At 40.2% G+C, this 8,569-nt stretch overlaps 2 pseudogenes; one reads left to right on the top strand and one right to left on the bottom strand.

Moving 5' to 3' along the window:
* Positions 1-4,753: 4,753 nt before the first annotated feature.
* On the bottom strand, positions 4,754-5,755 carry LOC102820541 (annotated as a pseudogene).
* Positions 5,756-6,993: 1,238 nt separating this feature from the next.
* On the top strand, positions 6,994-7,461 carry LOC102820158 (annotated as a pseudogene).
* The last annotated feature ends 1,108 nt before the right edge of the window (positions 7,462-8,569 follow it).

Genomic DNA, 8,569 nt, shown 5'->3' with positions numbered 1-8,569 from the left:
TCTCTCATACTTCAGACATATTGTAAGGAGGGACCAGTTGCTGAAGAAGGATATCATGTTTGGTAAAGTGGAGGGTCAGAGAAAAACAGGAAGACCCCCAAGGAGATGGATTGGCCAGGTGGCAGCATCAATGGACTCAAGCGTGGCAACAATAGTTGTTGGCCCAGGATCGGGCAGTATTTCAGTCTGCTGTGCATAAGGTTGCTATGAGTCTGTGCCTTCTCGATGGCACCTAACAACAGCAACAAAAAAGAACTAGTCTTGATAGATTTTCATGGACAGTGCAAGATGATCATTTGGAACTATGAACGGTTGAAATCAGGTAATGTGTGCAACATGGTTGTTTTCTTTCATCATACTTATTCAATAGGTGTGCTGAGCAAATAATCTGAGAAGCTGGATCACATGAAGGAGAATGTGGCATCAGATTGGAGAAAGACTCATTAACAATCTGCGATATGCAACATTGCTTGCTGAATGAGGGCTTAAAATACTCATGAAAATCAAAGACCACAGCCTTCAGTATATGTTGCATCTAATATAAAGAAAACAAAAATCCTCTGGACCAATAATTAGCATCACAATAATAGAGAAAATATTGAAGCTGTCAAAGACTTCATTTTACTTGGATCTACTCTTAATTCTCATGGAAGCAGCAGGCAAAACTCAAACATATTACATTAGACAAATCTGCTGAACAAGACCTCTTTAAAGTGTTCAAGAGCAAAGCTGTCAGTTTGAGGACTAAAGTGTGCCTGACCCAAACCATAGTATTTTCAATAGCCTCATATGCATGAGAAAGTTGGGCAATGAATAAGGAAGATCAGAAAAATTGGTGTATTGGAGTTATGGTGTTGAAGAATATTAAAGGTTCCATGGACTGACAAGAGAACAAACAAATCTTTGTTGAAAGAAGTGCAGCCAGAATGCTCCTTAGAAGCAAGGATGGCCAGACTTCATCTCTCCTACATTGGACATATTATCCCTGGAGAAGGACATCATGCTTGGTAAAGTGGAGGGTCGGCACAAATGAGGAAGACTCCCACTAAGATGGATTGGCACAGTGGTGGCAGCAACGGGCTCAAGCATAACAACAATTTTGAAGCTGGCACAGGACCAGCCAGAGTTTGGTTCTATTGTATATAGAGTTGCTATGTGTTGAAATTGAGTCACCAGCACCTAACAACAACAGTTATCTAGAGAGTGAATCTCCACTTTTGCTTCCATCCCTGGTAATCACTAATGAACTTTAGTTTCTGTGTCTTTACCTGTTCATGTCCTTTCACAAAAGCAAGAACTTATATTTTATTCAATTTTTTTGATTGACTTATTTTAACATAATGTCCTCCAGACTAATCCGTGTTACAAGATGCTTTGGAGATCAATTTTTCTTTATTGCTGAATACTATTTCTGTGTATGTATGTATAACATTTTATTTCTGCATTCATCCATTGTCTTCATGGTTTTGCTATTTTGAGTAATGAAGATAGGAGCGCATAGGTCTGTTTGTGTCACTTCTATTGGCTCACTAGGATATATACCTAGAAGTGCAATTGCTGGGTCATAGAGAGAACTGGCTAGTTTTTCAGTTCTTCCCATTTTAAGCCTGAGTCCAGTATTTCCAGACTCAGAATTTCAAGAGGTCACAATGCCCTCTGTGTTACTTACTTTAAGATTCCAGAGTCTCCCCTTCTCAAGTACATGGCCTTGTCGGAGTGATGACCACTGCCCTATGTAAGCTGTAGGGCTGGTTCGGAGTCCCAGACAAGCTCCGCCCTGTACTGTCTAAGCACTTAGCCCTGGGCATTTGTCCTCCTTTGACAGCTGTCTTACCCATAGGGGCCAAGCTGCTGAGAGTGACAGCTTTGCCATCACAGCAGTCATGAGCCTGGAGCACCACACAGCTGCACAGGGACTCTGGGGCCTGGCCCGTGTAGAGAACTATGCATGGTATTACTTAGAGGCTGAAGTGGTCCTGTGCTGGAGAAGTAGGAGGGGGCTGGAAGGAAGCAGCAGGCATGTCCCAGTGACTTGTGACCACCAGCACTTATTTTGGTCTTTCTGACATAAATCTAATTACAGAGGATTTTGAAAACTTGAAGAGAGTTCAGAATGAGTTCAGTGTCAAAAAGAAAGAAAAAAAGAAGGAAAGGAAAACCGACATCTTATTTTAATTTTAAGGTGTTTCTCTTACCCAGGAGCCAAAAATTAAAAGCCTGATCTAAACAGTAAAACTATTGACTTGTTTTGTTCCCCATTTTTAATGAGGAAATACTGTCTACTTGGCAACATTATTAATCTGACTTTTTTTAAATCTCAAAAAGGATTGTTGTTAAGTACCATCAAGTCCACTCCATGCTGACCATACAGTTCAACCTTGCTATCCAGTGCATATCCTACAGTGCTGCACCAGTACTCACAAAAAGGTTTGTTTGATGTTTTTAAGTGCCATTGAGTTGGTTCTGACTCATACCAACCCTGTAAAGGGCTTCCAAGGAGCAGCTGGGAAGCTTGAACCACTGACCTTATGATTCAAACCAACATTACAGTCCAGCACATTAACCCACAGCACCACAGCAGGACTCCACACAAAAAAGATAGTCACTGACAAATCTATTACTTCATGATTTAATGGAAAAGACTGTGTGCCTCCTTACTTTTAACTTCAAAAATAAATTTATGGGACTTTCTTTTTTAAGCTAACTCACTAACCATTGAGTACCTAGTTACAATGGCCACTTGTATTCATTAATCAAAACACAAGTTTTTGCAAAATCTCTAATCCTCAGGAATGTTTTCTCTTTTTGCAGGGAAATGGACACTCTCCAAATCTGGAATTTGTTTATTAAATAATGAACATTCAAATATTGTATTATTGTTCTGAACTAATTCAAAGGTTTATTTTTAATCATCTTTCTTTGAGCCACTTGTTTTTAGAAACAAAACTCTCTCCCTGTATGCATACAGATTAGCCACATGAAATAAACCCTGTTTTAAATTCTTTGTCTTTTGATTATTTTTAACATCAGACTTAAAGTTTAAAAAAACATGTTGTTGTTAGGTGCCATCGAGTCCGTACCAACTCATAGCCACCTTATGAACAGCAGAATGAAACACTGCCCCATCCTGGGCCAACCTCACTACTGTTGCCACGCTTGAGTCCATCGATGCTGCCACTTAGCCATTCCATCTCACTGGGAGTCTTCCTCTTTTTCTCTGATCCTCCACCTGACCAAACATGATATCCTTCCCCAGCGACTGCTCCCTCCTGACAATATGTCCGAAGTATGAGTGACAAAGTTTGGCCATCTTGACCTCCAAGGAGCATCTGGCGGCACTTTCACCAAAATGGGTCTATTGGTTCTTTTGGCAGCCCATGACCCTTTCAATATTTTCCTCCAACACCATAACTCAAAAGCATCAATTCTTTTAAGGTACTCCTTATTCACTGTCCAGCTTTCGCACTCATATGAAGTTATTGAAAATACCATGGCTTGGGTCAGGCGCACCTTAGTCCTCAAACTGACATCTCTGCTCTTCAACACTTTAAAAGGTCTTGTGCAGCAGATTTGCCTAATGCAATACGTTCTTTGATTTCTTGACTGCTGCTTCCATGAGTGTTGATAATTGATACAAGAAGAATGAAGTCCTTGACAACTTCAATCTTTTCTCCATTGATAAGAGTGTTGTTTATTGGTTCAGTGGTGAGGATTTTTGTTTTCTTTACATTGAGATGTAATCCATACCAAAAAAACATAGGAAAGGCAAAAAGAACTATGAAGAAGGCACAACCATGGAATGGTATGTATAAATCCCGGTTGTATCTTTTCTTTCTTTTTTTAGAAAAAAAAAAAACTCTAACAGGTATTTTGAAAACCATTAAGGAAATAAGGAAATTAGATCACTGTCAGTTCATTTTCATTTTGATATGTCCTTATCATGAAATATTTTATAGTTTTCATAACTTTGATGTGCATGTGTTAAGCACATACCATAGTGGGTTATGCTGGTAACATAGTGGGTTTCATGTTGGTAAGATCAATAGTTTGAATTCACCAACCACTCTGTGAAAGAAATATGATACTTTCTGTACCCATAAAGACTTATTGTCTTGGAAGCCCTAAACAGGGTTACTATGAGTTGGAACCAACTTGACGGCACTTAACAACAACAACAATATAAATGGTGTGGTGCTGTAGGATCACAATTGGACTGTGAACCACTAAGTCAGCAGCTCAAACCCAACAGTTACTCCTTGGAAACCCTATACAGGGTTTCTATGGTCAGAACCGACTCAACATCACTTAACAACAATGACAAGTCCCTCATTAATATGTTGTTGTTGTTAAGTGCTGTTGAGTTGGTTCTTACTCCTAACAACCCTGTATAGGCTTTTTTTTTTTGTTTTTAAGACATTTATTCAGCGTCATGATCAGACTATTTATTACATTTAGCAATCAACAGCATGGGTGCAGAAAAAAAAATTGACATTAAAACCCTTTGTTGGAATGCTTTACACTTTCCACAGTACAGAAACTAAAATAACCTGTTACACAATTTGCCACAAATACAGTCATTAAGGTGGGGTTTTTTTGCCCATACACATGAGTATTGTCTAAAACATGTCTTCTTTGTAGCAGCTAGGCCCTACCACCATGTGCTTGGCTGAGTTCACAAATCTGTTGTAACCTGTAGCTTCCCTGTCACATCTCTGGCTCTCCTCTCCTGCTAAGCTTTGTTTCCTGGCAATCATTAAAACCTTCTGCCACTCCCATAGCTACTGCTGCTGCTTGAACCACCATAGCCACCTTGGTTTCATGGTTTGGCAAAATATTGATCTCCACTACCATAAGGGCCAGAGCTTCTGCCTCCAAAATTTCCTCCCTTCATGGGTCCAAAATTTGAAGATTGATTGCTGTAATCACTGCCCTGGTTTCCATAACCCTGTCCACCACTTCCATAGCCTCTGTTTCCTCCAGAGTAACCAGGGCCGCCTCCTCCATAACCACCGTCATTACCAAATCCATTCTAACCATCCCCACTGCCTCCATATCCACCACCATGGCTGACACCAAAGCCACCTCATCCACTGAAGTTTTCTCCACAACCAAAGTTGTCATTCCCACCAAAACCACCTCCACGGCCACCACCGAGGTTTCCAGAACCCCTACGACCTCTTTGACTGGAGGAGGCACTGGCCATCTCTTGCTTTGACAGGGCTTTCCTTACTTCACAATTGTGGCCATTCACAGTATGGTCCTTCTGGATAACAATTTTATCTACAGGGTCATAGTTATCAAAGGTTATAAAAGCAAAGCCCCTCTTCTTGCCACTGCCTTGGTCTGTCATGATTTCAATCACTTCAATCTTCCCATACTGCTCAAAATAATCTCTTAGGTGATGCTCTTCGGTGTCTTCTTTAATGCCACCAACAAAAATCTTTTTCACAGTTAAGTGGGCACCTGGTCTTTGAGAGTCTTCTCGTGAAGCAGCCCTCTTTGGTCCCACCACTCTTCCATCCACCTTGTGTGGCCTTGCATTCATGGCTGCATCCACCTCCTCTATAGTACAGTAAGTGACAAACCCAAGGCCTCTGGAGCACTTGGTGTTTGGATCTCTCATCGCCACACAGTCCGTGAGCATTCCCCATTGCTTAAAATGGCTCCTCGGGCTCTCATCTGTTGTTTCGAAGCTCAATCCTCTGATGAGTTTCCGCAGCTGTTCTGGCTTTTTAGGAGACTCTGACTTAGACATGACAGCAGTGGGGTGGGGGTGGGGGGAGGGGGGAAGACTAATGATGCTTCCTCTGCACTATCCACAAGCAGAAAAGCCCTGTATAGGGTTATAGAGGAGAGATTGGTAGGTTTCAACTTCTGACCTTGTTGTTAGCAGTCATAATCAGGTGGGATTCAAACCAGGTATGCAAGAATAGTTCAACATTAGAAACCCAACCAATGTAATTCACTACATAAATACAGCAAAGCAAAAGAACCATATGATCATCTCAACTGATGCAGAAAAGGCATCTGATAAAACCCAACATTCTAGTTCTCATCTTGTCTAGATGGGTCTGGTGAAAGGAGATGGGGTTAAGATTCTTATGATTCAATAGTGAGTAATTATTATCATGACTAATTGCGACTTTCACAACTGTAAAGGGAAGTTTTGTAACAAAGAGGGGAAAGTAGTTAATTTTACATTCCAGGAACAGAGGACCCTAGGACCATCAAGGGAGAAGAGCATGAGTGGAATGTGGGACCCTATCCAGAGAAGCAGAGACACTAGACATGGAGCAGAGATGAAGACATGGAGAGAGAGAGCAACTGAGGACTCTAGACTCATGGAAAGAGAAAGGCTCTGTGCTGGCAGCAAGGAGGCAGGATTGCAGAATGTGCCCTTTGGATGTTTAAATGCTTATATATTCCTGAGTATTTTTGTGTATATGCCCCCACCAAACCAAACCAAACAAAAAAAACAAATACTGTTGAATGATGATGCACGGAGGACATTGCAATCATTGCAATGAAACAATGAGTGTAAAACTGATGTTCTCCCATGCACACTATCACTCAATTCACAATAAAAACTAAAAAAAAACCCAAAAAAACAAAAAACAAAACACCAAACCCTACATTCTTTCTTGATAAAAACTCTTAGCAAAATAGGAATAGGAGGGAAGTCCTCAACATAATTAAAGGCATATATGCACAAACAACATCCAACATTATTCTCAGTGGAGAAAGAGACAAGGATGCCCCATTATCCCTACTCCTATTCAATATTGTACAGAAGTTTTAGCCAGAAATAAAGGTCACCAAGTTGGAGAGGAAGAAGTAAAACTATCCTTGTTTACAGGTGACATTTCTATACATAGAAAATCCTAGAGACTAAACAGAGAAGTTAATGGGATCAATAGAAGGGTTCAGCAAAGTGGTAGGGTGCAAGACCGACACACAGAAGTCAGTCGGGGGTCTTTGGCCTCACTGGCCTTCTGGGAGAATGGTTGCATTATGGCGTCAATGCAGAAATGACTACAGAAAGAAGTGTTGGCTTTGCAAAATGACCCTGGGTTGACTTTAAATGAAAAAAGTGTTCAAAATTTAATTACACAGTGGATTTTAGACATAAAAGGTGCACCACGTACGTTATATGAAAGGGGAGAAATTTCAGCTTCTGTTTAAATTTAGTAGTCAGTATCCTTTTGACTCTACTCAGGTCATGTTTACTGGTGAAAATATTCCTGTTCATCCTCACGTGTATAGCAATAGTCATATCTGTTATCCTTTCTAACAGAAGACTTTCCCCCAGTGCTCTCAGTCCAATCAGTTTGTCTTAGCATTATTAGTATGCTTTCCAGCTGCAAAGAAAAGAGATGACCACCAGATAATTCTTTTTATGTTTGAACATGTAACAAGAATCCAAAGAAAACAAAGTGTTGGTATCATGATGATACTTGTTGATGCCACTATTATCATCATCCTAGCAGAAAGAAGATAGTCCTACTGAGAAAATGAGTACTTTGATCATTCTGTCTTTGAACTTTAACTTTTGACTGGAAGTGGCCTATGTTGTTGTTGTTGTTAAGTGCCGTCGAGTCGGTTCCGACCCATAGCAACCCTGTACAGGGTTTCCGAGGGTGTAAATCCTTACGGGAGTAGAAAGCCTCATCTTTCTCCCGCGGAGCGGCTGGTAGTTTCGAACCGCTGACCTTTAGGTTCGCAGCCCGATTCGTAACCACTACGCTACCAAGTGGCCTATAGGCGATGAAAACTACTGCATTTTTACTTGTGTGCATTCTGGGCACATGTTGATCACTGGTTCAGTCCAGGCAACTGGCATGCTTTTATTAGTCATCCAGTATTAATGCAGGTGTCAGGAAATGTCAAATATAATTGCATTTAAAATTTTTTTATTTTTTAAGTCTTTGGAAAAGTTCCAGGTCCTCACATATGTTGTAATAACTATGACTTCCTTGGCAGTTTGGGGGAGCATTCATTGCTGGCTATGGACGCTGTTGTAAGAGGAAAAGTTTTCAATTACTACTGCCACCAAATTATTAATGCATGATAATGACTTTAATTTATTGGTTATAAGGGGATTATAAATAAAGTGAGGGACCCAACATTACTTTGAAAGTCATTCCAATAGTTTCTATTTGGATTCTATGATTAGCAGCATGAATTACTGTGAGTCTTAAAGGACTATAATGAAAGACCATTGCATAGTTATTAAATTGTTGATATTTGCTGTCACATTGTTTGACAGGGAAGGTTTTGAAGTAATATTGGCAGAAAGATACCATATGTTATCCCTATGGTGAAAATAAATTTGTTTGCTGTATATAATTCCTTGAATTTCTGAAGTAAAGGTCTGAGTAATATAGGCTATGAATGGTTTAATGAAGGCTTTATTTTGTAAGTAAGAAAAACGGCAGTGATGATTGAATTGCTGCAGTCAAAATTTAGGCTTGTAATTTGTACATTGAAGATTTTCCCAAGTAAACTACACTCAGTTACTTCCTGCTAGCCACCAGCATGAGCCCTATTGCCTAAATGCTATTGCATTTAT

Source organism: Chrysochloris asiatica, unplaced genomic scaffold (genome assembly GCF_000296735.1).
Source record: "Chrysochloris asiatica unplaced genomic scaffold, ChrAsi1.0 scaffold00122, whole genome shotgun sequence".
In the NCBI taxonomy this organism is placed as follows: domain Eukaryota; kingdom Metazoa; phylum Chordata; class Mammalia; order Afrosoricida; family Chrysochloridae; genus Chrysochloris; species Chrysochloris asiatica.
Note: the sequence above shows the minus strand (reverse complement) of the source record. Positions and strands in the feature narration are given on the sequence as shown.